General features: G+C 36.2%; 1 protein-coding gene across 3 annotated transcripts in view; it reads left to right on the top strand.

Moving 5' to 3' along the window:
- The window catches only part of adcy7 (adenylate cyclase 7), a 66,021-nt gene that overhangs the window by 7,028 nt on the left and 40,321 nt on the right, over nt 1-18,672 (top strand). Inside the window, exon 2 of one of the 3 annotated variants that reach the window (XM_032560297.1) lies at nt 15,304-15,358. The exons of the other annotated variants lie outside the window; for them this stretch is intronic. The gene's annotated coding sequence lies outside the window, so the exon portion shown is untranslated. The remainder of the gene's footprint in view (nt 1-15,303; nt 15,359-18,672) is intronic. 3 annotated transcript variants of the gene reach the window in all.

Genomic DNA, 18,672 nt, shown 5'->3' with positions numbered 1-18,672 from the left:
TATAGGCAAAAAAGCAGATTATGTCACATTGGCCTGCTATGAGAACATAGCCTTTTGATTTTCAGATGGTGGATTGATCAGAGCTAGGTGAGAATCTCAAAGCTTCTCCACAACTTCATGCCTGAACTTTAAGATGTTTCTTGGTCTTCATGATGATGATTGTTTTAATAAACCTTTGAGGCATTCATAGAACTGCTGAATTTCTATTGAAATTAAGGTACATTCAGGTGGTCACACTGGATTTTAATGAAGAGCATTAGAGAAAATTAGGATAAATAACTACATATTTGTGGACTCTTTTCGGTTGTTTATGGAAAATCATGCATTATATTTTTATCTTCCTATGATGTATGTGTTACTTTGTGTTGGTCTATCAATACACTGTAAACTGAGAAAACATTGAAAAGTTCAAGGCGAAGAAATATTTTGAAAAAGTCCTCATATATATTTTATATAATCGTTTGGCATCATTATGCTTTCTGCATGCTTTTAGCCCTTCGCATGACTGACGATTTCTCTTTTCCAATCTCCTCGTTTTGTTAATAATTATTTATATTCATTCCCTCTTCTCCCCTACAGGGATGAAATGAGAAGGGCTCCTCTTAGTGAATTAGGTGCTAATCTCTCAATGCACCAGGGACTAATTGACCTCATTAGCTTTGAGTCTACTGCCTCTAGGAAGAGATGTACTCTTTAGCACAACCTTTGGGATACATGCTACAGATGCTTGTTATTAAGAGTTTTTTTTAAAGCAATTTAAGTTACTAAAAATTTTGATTTCAATCAAATTATTTTTGCACAGTTAAATATTGCCTAAAATAACAAACTGTCTCCTTTTAGCTACAATCATTCTTCTCAAAATTAGTTCTGACACTGAGTTATGGATATAAACACAGCTTCAAAACCAGCAATGATTGAATTATTGGTCAGAGAAAGTCGTTGTTACACAAAGCTCCCTGGATTGTTATCCCTCCGCTGAGTTTGTTTGATGTATTTAAAAGGAGCCCAACCTCACCTCAGATCTGAGGCCATCGAACGTCGAGAGCACATGACCTTCTCTTTGGGTGATGTCTCTCTTCATCTTTCACTCCCAGGACCTCCTTCACTCTGTATTGTGAAGTGAAATTGTAGAACGCTGTCCTGCTGTAGAAAAATAACAGAAATGAGGAGGGTGCCACTGTGACTGACTGTCTAAGCTCTCTCAAGGTTCAAAGGTGTTTGTGTTTGGCGTCATCAAATCGGCAGGAGACTTAACTCCTCTGGTAAAACTATCCACTGGAATCTGTGAGTAAGCATTTTAATGCTCCTCTGGGCTTAAAGCATTTTAACTATTATGTGGCAAAAGGCCTGCAGACAAAGTAATTATGAAAAAATATAAGTAAAATAGTAAATAAAAACATTTTATAAACAAACAGCTAGATAAATAAATAATAGTGGTTACAGTTATTTTAATACCTTATGTGCAAAAGTCATGAGATAGAATTGTATATGTCAAAATGTTTCTATATATTTAAATATTTATTGAATCATATTATGGATCCTGTGCTGCAGTGCACAATGAAAAAGTGTTTCCTTAAAAACACCAAAGCATGCGATTGGTTAACCTGGACAGGTAAGTCATAATGACTAAAGTTATGGTAGCTCCGCCCACTGACTCATTTAGGTAAATTCATATGTTTCATTAATTACATAAATAAACACTGAAACAGTCAACATCTTTCATTATTTATTTATTTAACAAATTGTCTGCATTTGTCTTGAATTGTGATTAAGATAAGATGCATTTAAGTAATTTGTTATAGCTTATAAGTGAAAGTCTGTTTTTGTATGAAAGATGATAAGATTTATGCATTTACCGTTTTTAAAATTTTTGTTTCAAGAACTTTCACTGGCTTTTCAGAAAGTATTTATTGTGATATGTATGATAGTATTGTGTTTGACCTTACTTCGGGACACATCTATCTTTTTTGACATTGTTTTTTTCTAGATAAGAGCCTTTCTCTTTTTTTTGCTCAAACAAGCATCAACATTTTCTGCTTGGACTACGTGTTTCTACGTTAACACCTTGTGCACTTTTAATGATAGCTTTATAATTTTGGCTGAGGTTCCAGGAGGAGCCATGGTAGGACACTATAATTAACGACCAACAGCTGGTGCATGGCCAGAATATTCTGTGTAGATCTTGTGCTCAAGGATGCCTCCTATGTGAGCGCGAGTATGCAGGCATAAATAGAACCCTATTAGTGATTGTTTGGTCACGTTGCAAACACAAAAAGTGACTGAATGCTTTATTAATAGGTAAACAGTAAAAGTATTCATACCCATTAGACTTTAAAATTTTGTCACATTACTATAAACTTGATTTGTTTAAATTGGATTTTTTTGTGATCATGATTGTCATGTGAAAGAAAAGGAAGCATGATTTAAAAAATTTTTTTTACAAGTAAAAATCTGAAAGGCGAAACATTTGTATGTAGCCCCCTTTTGAAGGGGGGCCAACTAATTTAAACTAATTTACTCACCAACTAATTTTCTTTTGTTTCAATTAAAAATAATGTTTTTAAGTAATCTATGTAAGATTACGTAAGAAAACAATGTATTTTTACCTAGTCTAGGTTATAATCTAACAAACGGTGTGAAACCCCTTTTAGTATTTTCCTCCCACTTAATTTAAATGCATTTACACTTTGTGGCAATGATGAGACAATAGTCATGTATTTTACTCAAAAGTTCAATGGATACTTAGACAAAATAAGACAAAGATTTGTCATCAGTTTCTACTAAAACCTATTTATTGATTTAAAACTTGACTCATAAAGGCTATGTTTGCTTCAGTAGAATAGTGGGAAAAACAAGTAGCATGAAGTGAAGTTTCCACTGATGAATATTCTGGTTTGTTTTTGTGTGCAGCAACCCTCTACATACTTTACACATAATGTGTTGTGTACTTAGATGCCGTTATTAGACTTTTAATTGCAGTGTTGTGGAAAAATGTTGGCAGCTTGTGCTGGACAGAAATTATTTTTCCAACTTAGAAAAAAGAGGAAAACTGATGGAAACTCAGAAAAAGATGCTGCAGCTGTAAACCGATGTATGTTTGTTCTTTGTTTTTTACAAGCCATAGTTCTTCAGCTTTCATTTTCTTGTTATATTACGCTGTGGACTGGCAATAATTTACTGTCATCTTGATCATTATTCAGTCTTAGATGCTCTTTTTTTAAGGCTGGAAAAGGATGCAGTCTAACTTTAGCCATTTGAAGAGCTGCAGCACAACATGGGTTGCTTTGGAGTGCCATTAGAGGATTAGAGGAATACCTCTTCACCCTGTTGGAGAAAATTTTCCATTTCCTGGGCAACTTTCCCACCCACAGCCCCTCAAAATGATCTACCTTTAGCATTGTGTGATTAAAATAAATGTTGATACAATTACAGTTTGAAGTAGAGCAAATTATTTATACTTGAAGGATGCAAAATGATTTATTAAAAGTGCTTAATATCCCTTGAATGTAATGGCATTACATAGCATGTTGCTGATAGAAAGCTTTGAGTCAAACAGATTTGTGTGAAGTGACCTTTTGTGTCAAACTTCTTGATCGGAAGCCATGCCGAAACACCCTGCAGCCAGTGTGAGCCGATGCTTTCTTCCTGTGAATGTTTGAGAGCGGATGGTGCAACTGTGTGGGTGTCTTGCTCTCTCTTTCTCCCCATTTCATATCCAGAGTATTGTGCTTGCTATCATTCAAGGACATTATGTAACGCTTGTGAGAGCACCCCATCTGGAGAAGTGCCATTGAATTGAAGAGTTTGCAGAAATCACTGCAGAAATGAAAAACTTACCTGTGAAAGACATTAGTAACTAAGGACACTGTACTGGCAAAAGAGGAATTTGCTGTACATCTGCTCGATAGCTTTAAAGCACAAATAATCTCTGTAGCATTTTAGGGGATTTGGAGTTCATGTTTAAAGATGTAATGCACTTCCCACTTTATGTAGGTGCATTTGTAATAATTTAATTCCAGGCTATGCAGATGTAAAGGTAGGTGTTTTAAACTCGCTCAGTTGAGCTGAAGTCTGTTGATGCAGTTTTGTTGTGGATATGCATTCGGTGTTCTACAAACATGCAGGATTTGCATGCCAGAGTTAGCCTTGTAGACATGTCAGTGGCTCAACAAGCTGCTCATTGTGCTAAGCTGGTTAATGAGTTATTAGCTACCACTGGCTCTCGCATTAGTGGTGGATTTTGTAGAAAAGGCATGGATTTGGGCATGAAGTCAGTTTGAATCTGGATTACAATAGGGAGCCACTAAAAATGCAACTACTGACCAACTGAGAGCCCTGGGCAAGCCTTTCCTTCTGCTGTCCTTGCACAACCAAACACTCACCTACTCCTTCAAGAAAGCTTTTGGAAATAAAAATGCTTGTTATTGTACATTGGAGGGATTTTAAAAATATTTTTGAGAAAACTAAGAATCCTGTTTTTTCACTGTTTTCATTTTCTTTGTCTTAAAACATTTTTACTGCAAAAATCGGTATAAATATCTGTATTTTTTTTTATTACTATAAATCGAACCTATTTATTTATTTCAGCATTTCTACACATATTGTACTTTTCACTAGGAGATTTTTTTTAGAATAGAATTTGAACCAGGTGACTCTATACCAATGCCACTTGAGAAGCTGGAAATAGTTACAAAAAAATCTTAAATGTAAAATACGGTATATATGCAGCTGTGAAAAAAAAAGAAGAGACCACTGCATTGAACCCCATTGAAAACTTCATGGTTATTCCATCAAATATTGATTTCTGAACTCTTCCTGAGTTAAAACATTAGTATTGCTGTTTCTCGATGAATATGACCTTTTTTTCTTTGCATTATTTAAGGTCTGAAAGCACTGCGTCTTTTTTATGATTTTGACCATTTCTCATTTTCTGCAATCAAATACTAAATTTCTAGTTTGAATTTCAGAGACATGTTGTCAGTAATTCATGGAATAAAAGAACAATGTTACTTTTGCTAAAACATATACTTATTAAAAGTAAAATCAGAGAAACTGATCATTTTAAGTGGTCTCTAGAGCTATGCAGTTTTGTGTCCTGAGTATGTTGTTCTTTCCTTTTTTTGAGTCTGCGTACTCCAGTTAACAATTAATTGATTACTAAATTAGTTGACGGTTATTTCAATAACCGATTCATCTCGATTAATTACTTTAACCTTCTGAGGTTTATCATGGAGGCCATTTAAATCTTCTGTTGCTTACCCTTTCATTGGTTAGTTCTGCCTCTCAGGTATTTTGATTAGGACATCTATCTATAGCTTAATACATAGAGGGTGTGTTTTTATTTGTTATTTTCCAGCTTATAGAGGGATTATACTAACAACTGCTTCATATTGTTGTGTCGGAAATATTTGCTTTTATTGGTTGGGAAGTTATTGTCTGCCATTTTCCTCTAACTTGAAGGTTCGTCTGAACTACTTGCATTGATGTGATTCTTCTTTCCATGTACTCACTGTGAAAATGATCTTTTAAAACAGTTTTTTCAATAAGTGTAGCTTGTGTCTATGATTTCCAAAAGCCACAGGACTAGTCTGATTGTTGAAGAACAGCTCTGCTCTCGAGTCTGAAAGATGCAGCTTATAGTGTATCATTGGTTGATGGAGTATCAGGGCCCAGATAATCTTCTAAATATGGCTTCAGTTTCAAGGCCAAGCTGATAAACGCGCTGTGGTTCTCAGGGGAGTCAGTGTGCAACTACTGTGCTTAGAAAAGTATTCATACCTCATTTTTACATTTTGCTAGTCCTGTTGCTACCTGAAACTTCATTGTATTTTATCTAGGATTTTATTTGATACATCAGCACAAAGTAGCAATAAATATCTGAACAATACAGTGTGTATTTTTATTCAAACCCTTTTCTCCGATACGCCTATAAAGAAAGTCCAGTGCAAATGAATGCCTTCAAAACTGCATAATTTGTGATTTGTGAAAGCTTGTTGGAGAACGATTTATAAATATAAAGGGTCACAGCAGAGAGGTCAAAGATAACATTGTTGGAAGGTTTGAAGCAGAGTTGGGTTATGAAACAACAACTTACAGAGCACTGTTCGGTGACCCAGAAAATGAGTGTAGAAAGGAACTCTGGTCCGAGATGACCAGAGTTCAGATGAGATGAAATTTGAAGTTTATGGCTAACAGGTAAAGAAAGCCCTATGAGTTGAATAGACTTTCAACTCATGGTGTTGAAAGTCTATGATAAAGTTATAGGCTTTCTGATAGAAAGTCCATGACTTTATAGTGAAAGTCTGTAGTGGTTCACTATAGACTTTCCTCATAGTGAAACACGGTGGTGGCAGGATTGTGCTCTGGAGATTCTGTTCTCCAGCAGAGACAGTAATGCTGGTAAAACTTGATGGGAAGACGCTGTCCCACTCAATCTGACTGAGCTTGAACTACTCTTCAAAGAAGGATGAGCAAAAAGACTACTTTTTGAAGAAAAGAAAACTACTTCACTTGTATTCCCAAGTGAAGTAGTTTTCAGACTTTTTAGATGACCTCGTCTTCATTTGTGTTTTGTTCAAGGTGAGGCCTCTAAAATTAGTTGAGTTAAAAAGGCTGAAGTACATTTAATTAAAGAAGTGACAAAAAGCGACAAATAATACAGTTCTTGAGTTTTCTATTCTTCCAAAAATTTCATTTGATCATTTCTTCTTTCTGAGTTTTACATTTTAAAATAAAGAGGCGATCATGTAGAAATTATTCTTTTACAAAATAGCCAGCCAAAAAAAACTGGTCTTATTAAAAAAGACAGATAAATGTTTAAGTACAATAAACTCCTCCCATGCTGTTCAGCATTTGACAGCAGCTGTCAAGCCGTATGGTAGGGGCAAGGAAGCTTTGCCAGGTACCTGAGGTTGCAACACTGGACACCTGCTCTGGTTCCACTTGCAATAATAAAAAATATACCTTAAAAATAAATATCTGGAAGGTTTCTCTCACTTGTTTGATGCAAATATTACTTATTTTTATTATGCAAAATTATTTAAATTTGTTAGTACTTCTACATATGTAATAAATCCACATAACAAGGAAATAAAACCCAGTTAATATCTCCCCCTTAAATTAAAAATTCTCCATAATGAAAGTTAATCTAATCTTCCTGGAAGGATCAGGTGTCTGCCATTCAAACCTCACTCACACAGATCATTTATGAAAGTGTTTCGCAGATCTCTGCTGTCAGCAGCTGGGACGCTGATGTTCAGTGGGGAATCTCAAAGCTGTGGGCTCAGGTGTCTCATAGCCTGAAAAGACTGTTACTCCAGTGATGAGGCTAGCTCGTGTACCCTGTTTGTCTTTTGAGTGTTGTAAAAAAAAAAAAAAGATCATTTGCGTAATGCATTTACCATTCCATTTGTCTCATGATGTTCTTTTTACATATTGTACTCAAATATAATCTGTAGAATAGAACTATATTGTACGATATAAAAACAGACAGATTGTTCTCATTTACTTCTGTGCTTCGTTGACTGTTTATCCTGTCAGCTTAAAATCAGAGGTATTGTGTTTTCTTGCAGCATCCATCTCTGACTAATTGTGCACTGGCTACAGGTTCCTTTTTTGTGAAGCTGTCCTTGCAGAGTTGTTAGAGAAATGAGTCACAGTTACTAAGGAAGTGAAATGCTGTGCGGTCAAGTGCATGTTGCAGGATATATTCTGCCTTTGCTTGAGAACCCTGAAAACCAGGCTGCTGTTTTGACATCTCAGATCTGTGAAAAAGTATTTAGGCTTGCAAATTATGATGGAAGGAAAAAAGCAAGAGCTGAATGTTAAAAAAAAAACAAGCTCATCTTTTGGCAAACTGGTACTTGAACACACAACACAATTTTGTTAAAGTTCTCACCTTACAGGATTTAAATCAACAGTACACCCCAACAACTGGCCTTTTTTTTTTGCTTTATGTGGCAAACATGCCTGTCTGTAATAGCAAGTGAACTGAAAAAGTGCCTGTCTGTTCCTGTTTCATGTTGTGAGAAATTGCATGAATGTGAACGTATTTGGAATAAAGGGCTGCGAGGTTGTCTTGTTGTATTCCCACAACTCTGTAAACATGTTTGGCATGTAGAGATGCATGGCCGTTAAATCGAACAGGATTAATATTATGGGATGTCAGAAAACAGACTGCCAGTAAGTTAACTGAACTTTGGTTGGTGATGGAAAATTTGCTCTTACTCGAAACTAGTTTCAGATGCAATTCAAGTACTGATAAGAAGTTCCTGTGTTGGTTTCTTTTTGTAACAGATGGTGGTGATTCACTCGCGGCAACTGTTTTAGGTACATCTATTCGGTTGCTTGTTGACACTAAAAGCAGATCAGCCAATCACCTGGCATCAACTCGGTGCATTTAAACATCTAGACGTGATGAAAACACCACGGTTCGGTTTGGGTTTTGTAGTGTAGTTTTATTTTCTTGTGAACTTTGTGTCTAATTCAGTTGGATTACTTTTTAAAAGGGGTTTTCTAATTGTTCTTAGTTATTATTAGTGAAATATTGTTTAGTTTCAGTGTATTTTTTTGTTATAGTAGTAGTTTTAAATTTTTTCATACTTTGGTTCATTTTTAGGTGCAGAATTCAAAAAAGTCAAAGTATTGTGATAATGTGTACATACAGTTAGGGCCAGAAATATTTGGACAGTGACACAAGTTTTGTTATTTTAGCTGTTTACAAAAACATGTTCAGAAATACAATTATATATATAATATGGGCTGAAAGTGCACACTCCCAGCTGCAATATGAGAGTTTCCACATCCAAATCGGAGAAAGGGTTTAGGAATCATAGCTCTGTAATGCATAGCCTCCTCTTTTTCAAGGGACCAAAAGTAATTGGACAATGGACTCTAAGGGCTGCAATTAACTCAGAAGGCGTCTCCCTCGTTAACCTGTAATCAATTAAGTAGGTAAAAGGTCTGGGGTTGATTCCAGGTGTGTGGTTTTGCATTTGGAAGCTGTTGCTGTGACCAGACAACATGCGGTCAAAGGAACTCTCAATTGAGGTGAAGCAGAACATCCTGAGGCTGAAAAAAAAGAAAAAATCCATCAGAGAGATAGCAGACATGCTTGGAGTAGCAAAATCAACAGTCGGGTACATTCTGAGAAAAAAGGAATTCACTGGTGAGCTTGGGAACTCAAAAAGGCCTGGGCGTCCACGGAAGACAACGGTGGTGGATGATCGTCGCATACTTTCTTTGGTGAAGAAGAACCCGTTCACAACATCAACTGAAGTCCAGAACACTCTCAGGGAAGTAGGTGTATCTGTCTCTAAGTCAACAGTAAAGAGAAGACTCCATGAAAGTAAATACAAAGGGTTCACATCTAGATGCAAACCATTCATCAATTCCAAAAATAGACAGGCCAGAGTTAAATTTGCCGAAAAACACCTCAAGAAGCCAGCCCAGTTCTGGAAAAGTATTCTATGGACAGATGAGACAAAGATCAACCTGTACCAGAATGATGGGAAGAAAAAAGTTTGGAGAAGAAAGGGAACGGCACATGATCCAAAGCACACCACATCCTCTGTAAAACATGGTGGAGGCAACGTGATGGCATGGGCATGCATGGCTTTCAATGGCACTGGGTCACTTGTGTTTATTGATGACATAACAGCAGACAAGAGTAGCCGGATGAATTCTGAAGTGTACCGGGATATACTTTCAGCCCAGATTCAGCCAAATGCTGCAAAGTTGATCGGACGGCGCTTCACAGTACAGATGGACAATGACCCCAAGCATACAGCCAAAGCTACCCAGGAGTTCATGAGTGCAAAAAAGTGGAACATTCTGCAATGGCCAAGTCAATCACCAGATCTTAACCCAATTGAGCATGCATTTCACTTGCTCAAATCCAGACTTCGGACGGAAAGACCCACAAACAAGCAAGACCTGAAGGCTGCGGCTGTAAAGGCCTGGCAAAGCATTAAGAAGGAGGAAACCCAGCGTTTGGTGATGTCCATGGGTTCCAGACTTAAGGCAGTGATTGCCTCCAAAGGATTCGCAACAAAATATTGAAACAAAACTATTTTGTTTGGGTTATGTTTATTTGTCCAATTACTTTTGAGCTCCTAAAATGTGGAGTGTTTGTAAAGAAATGTGTACAATTCCTACATTTTCTATCAGATATTTTTGTTCAACCCTTTAAATTAAACGTTACAATCTGCACTTGAATTCTGTTGTAGAGGTTTCATTTCAAATTCAATGCGGTGGCATGCAGAGCCCAACTCGCGAAAGTTGTGTTACTGTCCAAATATTTCTGGCCCTAACTGTAGGATGGACTTACCATTTAAAAAAAATTATTAAAATCTTGTTGAACAATTGACTAGCGATATCTCAACTTTTGCTGTTGCCATTTTGCAGACTGGCGTAAGTTTCGGCGGAAAGATTATGGACTGCTATAATTTGCCGACAACTGATATAAACTGCTTGTGTGAGGAAAAAAATAAATTTCACATCCGTTCAAAATGTTAACAAATAGATTCATAAGCACAAAAATAAAGGCCATTATATCTCTAATTTCAGTATGTTTTAGAACGTTTTTTATAAATGCATGATTTAGTTCCAGGTTGTTAGTTATAGTTTTCCCCCATTAATTACCATTTTTATTTATTTCAGTTATCAAAAATATTTTCTCAATTTCAGTTTTTGTTATTTTGTTCATTTTAGATAACCTGGAAAGACAACTGGCTGAAGTTCAAACATCAAGCATGAGCTTCAAGACTGGGGAGAAAAAAAGGGCTTCAAAGTAATTTTAAATATGACATGATTGTTGATACCAGATGGGCTGGATGGATGTTTCAACATCTCTCCATTAATAGAGAAATAGAGACAATATCCAGTGAGTGACAGTTCTGTGGATGACAGTGCCTTGTTCATGTCAGAGGTCAGAAGAGAGTACGCAGTCTGGTTTTTAGATGATAGAAAGTAGCAGTAACTTAAATATCCCCTTACTACAACAAAGGTATACAGGTTGTCATCTATGGTATTGCAGGAAGTCAACCAGCAAATAGGCTACAGTTGCAGTCGGCAATTCTAGACGCCACATCTGTCATGAGCTGAGGCTACAATTCTAACAGATACAACAGAACTGAATGAGAACACATTGCCTGATCCAATGAGACTAAGCTGCAACATTCAGATGGTAGGGACAGAAGTAGGTGTGAAGAACACGAAGGTATTGATCCATCCTGACTTTTATCAACAGTTCTGGCTGCTGCTGCTGCTGGTGTAATAATGTAATGGTTGATTTCTTGGCACTCTGGGGCTTTTGTTTCCAGCTGAACATAATGCCAACACTTTAACCTACATGAGTTTTGTTGTTGACGTTTGGTTATTACCATCTCTTTGTTAAAATAGTATACTCATCTTCTGGTGGCTTCTTCCAGCGGCATAACACACTTGGCCACAAAGCTCGAATAATCTCACTGGATTCTTCAGCATGAACATTGTAGCATGGTTGTGTAGCCAATGAATCTGCAGTGACAGTGTGATGCTGTTACTCCTTCAAATACTTTGTAGACAAAGAATGTGTCAGAAGAAAAAACAGATGGCTAAAGACATATCAGAATAAACACATATTAGATCTTGAAATAAACCTTAAATATCATCCAGATTATATACGTATATGTCAGCATTGGGAATACAAAAACCGGTGTGACTGGTAGAACAGAAACCATTTCACAATTCTTTGTGTCATAAAAATCATAAATTAACTTATTGCTCTTAGTGGTTTTCAAATATTTCTACAAAGGAAAATGTCAGAAGTGTGGCTTGCACAAGTAAATGCAGTGCAACTAGAAACCTTCAGAAGTCACATAATTGGTAAATCTAATTATGAGGGCCGAGACTTTAACAAGTTAGTTTCAATTATTTAATTTAGTAGATTTTAACACATTCACAATTTTAATGCGTTTAATCTAATTTTTTGATTAAAATGCTATTCATTAATTATATACTCTACAATTAACTCGGGTAAGGGTTTTAATAAAGTCGCACCACTACTAAGTATAAATCCAGCTGTTCTGTGAGCTCCACAAATTTAGCTCTGAGTGCTAAGAAGAAAGACATTGTTGAGATGAAACCATTAAATCTTCCAGTTTTCACCATATCAGTAATGTGTCAAACTTGTGAAAACAGGTACTATGGTGTTGTGAGACCAAAATGAAACTTTTTGAACTTTAGGCAACACCATATAAGCAGCAGAAAAACACTACTCCCATGATGGAACATGGTGGTGGAAGCATCATGCAATGGGATTGTTCTTCTTCATAAGGGGCAGTGAAAATGATCAGTGTTAAATGGAAGGTGGATGAAGCAGACTGTTAAAGAGGGGGTAAAAGACAGAATGGTTTAGATTAAATCAAATTTATATATAACAATGGCCTAGATGAAGTCCATACCTAAATTTGGGACAAGTTTGTGGTGTGCCTCTAGATGTGAAAAGCTGGTGGAGATACTTTTTAAAAGACTTGCAGCTGAAATTACGTCAAAAGGAAATTGAACAAAGTATTGAGTCAATGGGGCTGAACACCCATACACCGTTTAAAATTCAGAACTGTGCATTCTTTTCCCTTCACTTCATAATTATGTGCTATCAAAATTTCTGGATGTAAGGCAATGAGATGTGAAAACATTTAAGGGTAACAAATAATTTTATAAGACCCTTGTTGGCATTGCCTAAACTCCAAGAATTTCACGATTTGGTTTTCTGTTTTAAACACTGATGTACATCAGTTGAATTAAATATGTGTACAGCACTGTCAGACTGTGACTCATTTATGGGAAGGGCAGCAGTGAAACTCAAGTCTTTTCAAGTCATTTTCTTTGTGTGAGCCTGCGGACAGATGCTCAGTAGGAGTAACCCTGCTTTCACACAGCTTTGCCAAAAATCTCTCCTTCCCACTCAGCCACAGAAATCCCGGAAAAGGTACTGGTGTGTAAAAATATTCCCGTGTTGCTTCTCAACGGCGACGCTTTCATTCACATTCCTTGGCCCACAGCGGCAAAACACAGGGGATGGCTTTTTCAAAACTTGCAACTTTCGCCATCCCTCACACAAAGCTTCCTTTGAGATCCAATAACTGGCATGACCAACATAAAGACCATCACTGAGTGCGTTTCAGAAGCTTAGTCGAACACAAATTGTATGCCAAGAGCATGAAACAAAGTGTGGGCTTACAAATTTTAAAAGGGCCGTTAAAGACACTCGGGGGGGGGGGGGGGGGGGGGGGGGGAACCAGAATGCTATTAGTTGTATCCTCAGCTACCATTCAGTGTAGTCATCCGTGGCTCTCAGAAGACATTTGAGGTAATGAGATCCCTATGTGCTCGCCCTGCGTCACTCCGACCGTCCGACCTCTCTGCTGCTGCAGGATTTTAAATTGAAGGCTTGGACTGTGGCGTGCCATGCAACGCTAAGAATATGCAGTCAGCATTTTTTCCCCCCATTGTGCACATGGATTATTTTTCTTTGCAGAGCTATTTATCTAACAAATCTTTCAGCGAGCAGTTATAAGCATTTCACAAAGGTGACTGGTTTTCAGTGCATCAAAATGTTTATTGACAATATTCTAATCTAGTGCCACTGAACTGGAAAAGTCATATCCTATAAGTTTATATCCATGACATGAACTGACATGTGTTTTGTTTTGGAATAAATTTTATTTAGTTTCCCTGATGACTCGTTTAAGATTACTCCTCAGGGCTTGGTGGGGTTTAGTTTTTGTTTGTTGTTATTAAAGATAGGAAAGAAAAACCTAAAACAAATAAAATGCATCAATGAAGCACTGCTAATCAGTTTATTACTTTTCCACCAAAGTTTTACTGTCATAGTCTGTTTCATTCAGCAAAATCCACTCCCCCGCAGCACAGATGTTTTAAGAAAGAATGAATAATTCTTGGCTTCTCACCCACAAGCTTTACATGAATTATGTAAGCTTTTTCTAGTGGTTACAAGGATTCACTTCTCCTTCAACTGCAGGATTAAATCAAAAATCCTGTTTTCTAGCAATGAAAGCATCTCCAAAAGGTTCCTCAAATAAAATTAAACTCCATGAAGAAAAAAACTGAAACACGATCAGTAAGTAAACTACCATGTCACCACCATATTTTAGTGGAAACAGCTTGTTCAGGTCGATGTGCAGTATTGGTTTTACTCTGCATCTTTATAGCCAGAGAGCAAAACCTTCTATGTGTGCGATTTACTGAATTGGCAGTGTTGACTTTTGAAGAGGAAATCAAGTAAGTCTGCTCAAATAGAGTGATCAGTCAGGTTGGGAACATGTTGAAACATGCTTTCTCTTCAGCCATCAGATATATCAGGATACATGGTGAAAACATTCAAGTGTTTGTTGTTTCTTCTCGTGGTTTTTATTAAGAGACATTCTTTTGAATTTCTGTCAATATTTGTTTTAGTTTCAGATTTGTTGGTTATGCAACTAATAGGATGTTAGAAGAATCTAAAATTATTTTGCGTTTTGTGCTAATGTCTCACAAAAATTACACATGTACCCATGTTGTAGACATTGTAGCGTCTACAATATTGGAAAGACGTCTCTTTAGAGAGATCTTGCTCAGCCGAGGCTTTTGAAGTTGTGGTATTTTGTGTCCTGGGTGCAGACACAATTTAATCTCTAAGACTGGGTAATATTTTTTGCACTATTTCTTATTGGTATTTACAAGAAATCCCATTAGAGTAAGTTAACATTTGTTGCATGACTAAATGTGTAAGTTAAACAGTTATTAATACTTTTGCATTGCACTGTAGCTTTACGATTTCATGCCTGTTAGTGTCTGTTATTTGACAATATGTGTAACTGGGTTTTATTTGAATGTTATAACAAATGGGAAGTTTGACAAATTTGGTTTATTTATTCTTCAAATTTATATAGTGTAGTCAAAAAGTTATTTTTCCTTTATTGCTACATAATTTATATTACTCTCAACAGTTGGTGGTTACCATAGCAACCAGTAACAGTCAGCTTATCCACTTTTTCTGTTGCTGTCTGTAACTGTGGTATGTATTAGGGTCAGCCCTGTGTTTTCTTCACAAGTATTATCTTTTAACATGTTTTAGACAAATTTAATTATATATAAGATTTTATGTCTAATTTTGTCGTGTTTTGTATGTGTTTGCATTTGTTATCATATTCAGTGTTGTGCATTTCAGCTGTGTTGAATTTTACAACTGTTAACTGGTCTATCAATGTCTTTCTCTGTCGCTAGTTTAGGTTTATTTATTGTATTTTATTTCATGTATAGAAACAGAAGCTGCTGGGCTGATGTAAACCACTGACTTGAGATTCTCTCTTCTTAGGTATGTTTTAATTTTTAGTAATGTTTCAGTTACCAGTTGTGTGATAGTGATATATATTTTTAGTACAGAAAATAGAGTACACACATATATTTAACAGTATTTCAATTTATGTTAAAGATAAGGTTAGTAATGTGGTCTTTCTTTCTTTCATTCTTTGTTTCTTTCTTTTGATTGCAAAACTATGTATTTGTAATGTACTGTGCAAATTTAACTTTTCTTAGAATTAGCTTCAGTTTTTAAAGTAATTTCATGCACATTAACAACATGCTATTTTTGACAGGAGTCAACCAATGCAATGCACACTATGAACTATGAAAACATTTAACTTTAGATATAATAGTAGATTGTGGGAAACGCGCACCAGATGGCCCTGTCAACAGCCCGAATTTGATAGTCATCTGGAAAATTACCATCGTCACACTGACCTTAAGCTGTCATCCATTTCTTTTGAAGCGGTGCAGCATGATATCTGCATTAGGTTCTTTGTAGCTGCGTAAACATTCCCATTGCTGTACTGGTTTCAGATGTTGAGGTTTTCTGAGTGGGATAGTGGTAGTGAGCTGGCTGGACTGCTGAGGAATAATTATGGTGGTGGTGAAAAAGGCGCCTTTTTGCTCCAGTGTTATGGGAAAGAGTGTGGTACGTTTTGAAACCTGAATCAGGGATGTGGCTGGTGACATCAGCTGGAAACAATGATCCCTGTTGCTGGAACAGATTGTGTCTATTCTTCATTTCAATGGGGTGTCCATTATTATCATGCCCAGGGCTACATGGAATTAGAAAATCTTGTGCTGGTGGTAATATTGCAATACATGCCTATTTTCCTCTTTCCTTTCTCTCATTTGTGCTTCCTTAAGCACTTTGGGAAAGATCTGGTGTGAGCATTTTCTGACTGTCCGACTGACTAAATATTGCCTTATGTAAAATTCAACTTTATATTCACAATATTTTGTCCAGTGTTAATTAGTCTTTAACCTCTAAGTGAAATCTTTCGCAGTCAATTGTCTTCTAAAGTCACTGAATTAACTAAAGAATCCACCTGTGTGTAATTTAATTTTTTTGTTTTCTATAAATCTCAAAAAATATATATATATATATTTTTTTAGAGAATATTAGTAAACAAACATCATTAGGACCATGGAACACCACAAATGTCAGGGATAAAGTTCTGTAGATGTTTACAGCAGAGTTAAGTTACAAAGCTATATTATTTTAGCATCTGATCATGTGTCTGTTCAACACATGATAAAACCCAAGACGTACTAAGACATGCCTGTCTTCTTAAAACGACAGAGAAATATCCATGAGGCCTAAGGTGTTTCTTCAGTGAACACTTACACGGCTCTTTGTGTCTCATTTTTGTTACATTTGATTTATACTGCAGCTGCATGTCTAACCTCTGCACCTGGGGGTTAGAAGAGGCAGTGAGGGTGCAGCAATGCATTCTGCTAGTGCTGCACCTGAAAAGTTTGATGCATTCTGTCTAGTAACCTAAATTCCCTTAACTCTTACCCTACCTGTGTTATCACCCTAATCTGCTAGCGTGGCGCTGTGCTGATATATTCTCTCCCTTTTTTAACTAATCTATGTCTTGACTCACATATGTTATTGCACAATGACACACATATGGATCTTTTGAGTGAGATAACCAAAGAATTCAAACTTTGTTTCACCTTTTTTTCTTATTTTTTTTTACATAAACTGATGTTTGAAAGCCTTTCACACATAACTCTGACAGGCATCTCACAAAGCTCTGTGTGAACTGAAAGCCCTTCATCCTGAAAGGCTTTCAAATTGCTAATTATGATATTCACTTACAGCTAATGAAAACACATTTCAGCTTAGAATGCATTAAAAAATTATACAAAAGTATGAGATTAATGAAAAGTGTGTTATTTTCAACATGTACTTTTAATCTGACAAATGAGCCTCATCGAAACACATTCAGATTTTTTTTTTTTAAGTATGGCTGTATGTTTTATGGTAGTATGCTAATCACAGTAAAGTTATTCTGGGTTTATTATTAAAATTGTATGGTTTATGCTAAATTAAGCTGAAAATAAGCTGAAATATTTTTGTTATTGTAATAATATCCTAATTTTGAATTATATTGAGACAACTGACATTCTTATAATAACCATTTATATACAGTAATTTATTGGAATTTGCATTCGCATTTATACCAGTTTATTACCTTTTGAGCCTTGTGACAGTCACACTGAGTGTTTTCCTGATTATGGTGACATTTTCCTTTGAGGGAATGCAGGTGTTTTTAAATCCAAACGGCATATGAGAAGGAAATGGCTCAGACTAATTTGATCAGGGCTATTTCACTATTGGATTTGTCCCTTGGCTGATATGTCTAGATTTAAATTCTATATATTTTTAAACCAATAGATTCCTATTTTTACCTGCTGTTTGTGTCAAGCAGAAAAACAGATGGCTACACTTGCAGCAGTTTCAGCCGTTGCTTGATTTATATATAAGTGCATGTGAAACATTTTACTAATAACAGACAGCTTCCAAGTACTGTTTTCTCTTTTGTGCTTCCTGTATTTATTATAAGCAGAGGCATTTAAAGCTTAAATCATTGCTGGAATAGCATCCTGGTAATATTGTTAGGTGCAAGTCACTCCTTCTGGTGAATGCGGTTAATTTAATACCAGTAGCCAGTACTGGGAGAAATGAGGAGACATGGCTAGGGGCAGGGTATGATAATCTAATCCACAAGTGTGCATTGCTGTACATAGATCAGTCTTCTATTTATAGAAAGGATTTTTTATATTGCTGCAGGATTACAGGAGGCCGTAAAATACTAACCTGATCTGACCTGGATATTTGTTCTGCAAACTGATTAAAAAATAATGAAATATTATATCCCTACTAAATATTTAAGTCACATAAGTGACTATTTTTGTGAATATTTTGTGAAGTGAATATTTTTATTCAAGGTAAAGATAATTAAATGTAATCATTGCTTGGTACTAAGCTGCTGTAACCGTCTTTCCTGTCTCGTCTTATAAGTTGGTGCATGTAAAATTCCACTTTATATGGATGAGAAACACATTTTGTGGATATTTAAGTCCCGCCACATCCATGAAGCCTGTGTAACGCTTTTGATGTATTCCTTATATATAATGACGATTTTATAAAGAGTGTAAAATCTTGACTGTTCCCCTACATCAGGACACAGATGTGTTACTTTAGTTGGGATTTAAGCATCTTGTTTTATTCTCCTTTTTTACCATTTTTCTAATCTGGAGATAAAAGTTGAACATCTTTGTTGACACTTGTTGCAGAGCATGTCATGTGAA

This window comes from Xiphophorus hellerii, chromosome 4, assembly GCF_003331165.1.
Source record: "Xiphophorus hellerii strain 12219 chromosome 4, Xiphophorus_hellerii-4.1, whole genome shotgun sequence".
NCBI lineage: Eukaryota > Metazoa > Chordata > Actinopteri > Cyprinodontiformes > Poeciliidae > Xiphophorus > Xiphophorus hellerii.
This window is presented reverse-complemented; position numbering and strand designations above follow the sequence as displayed.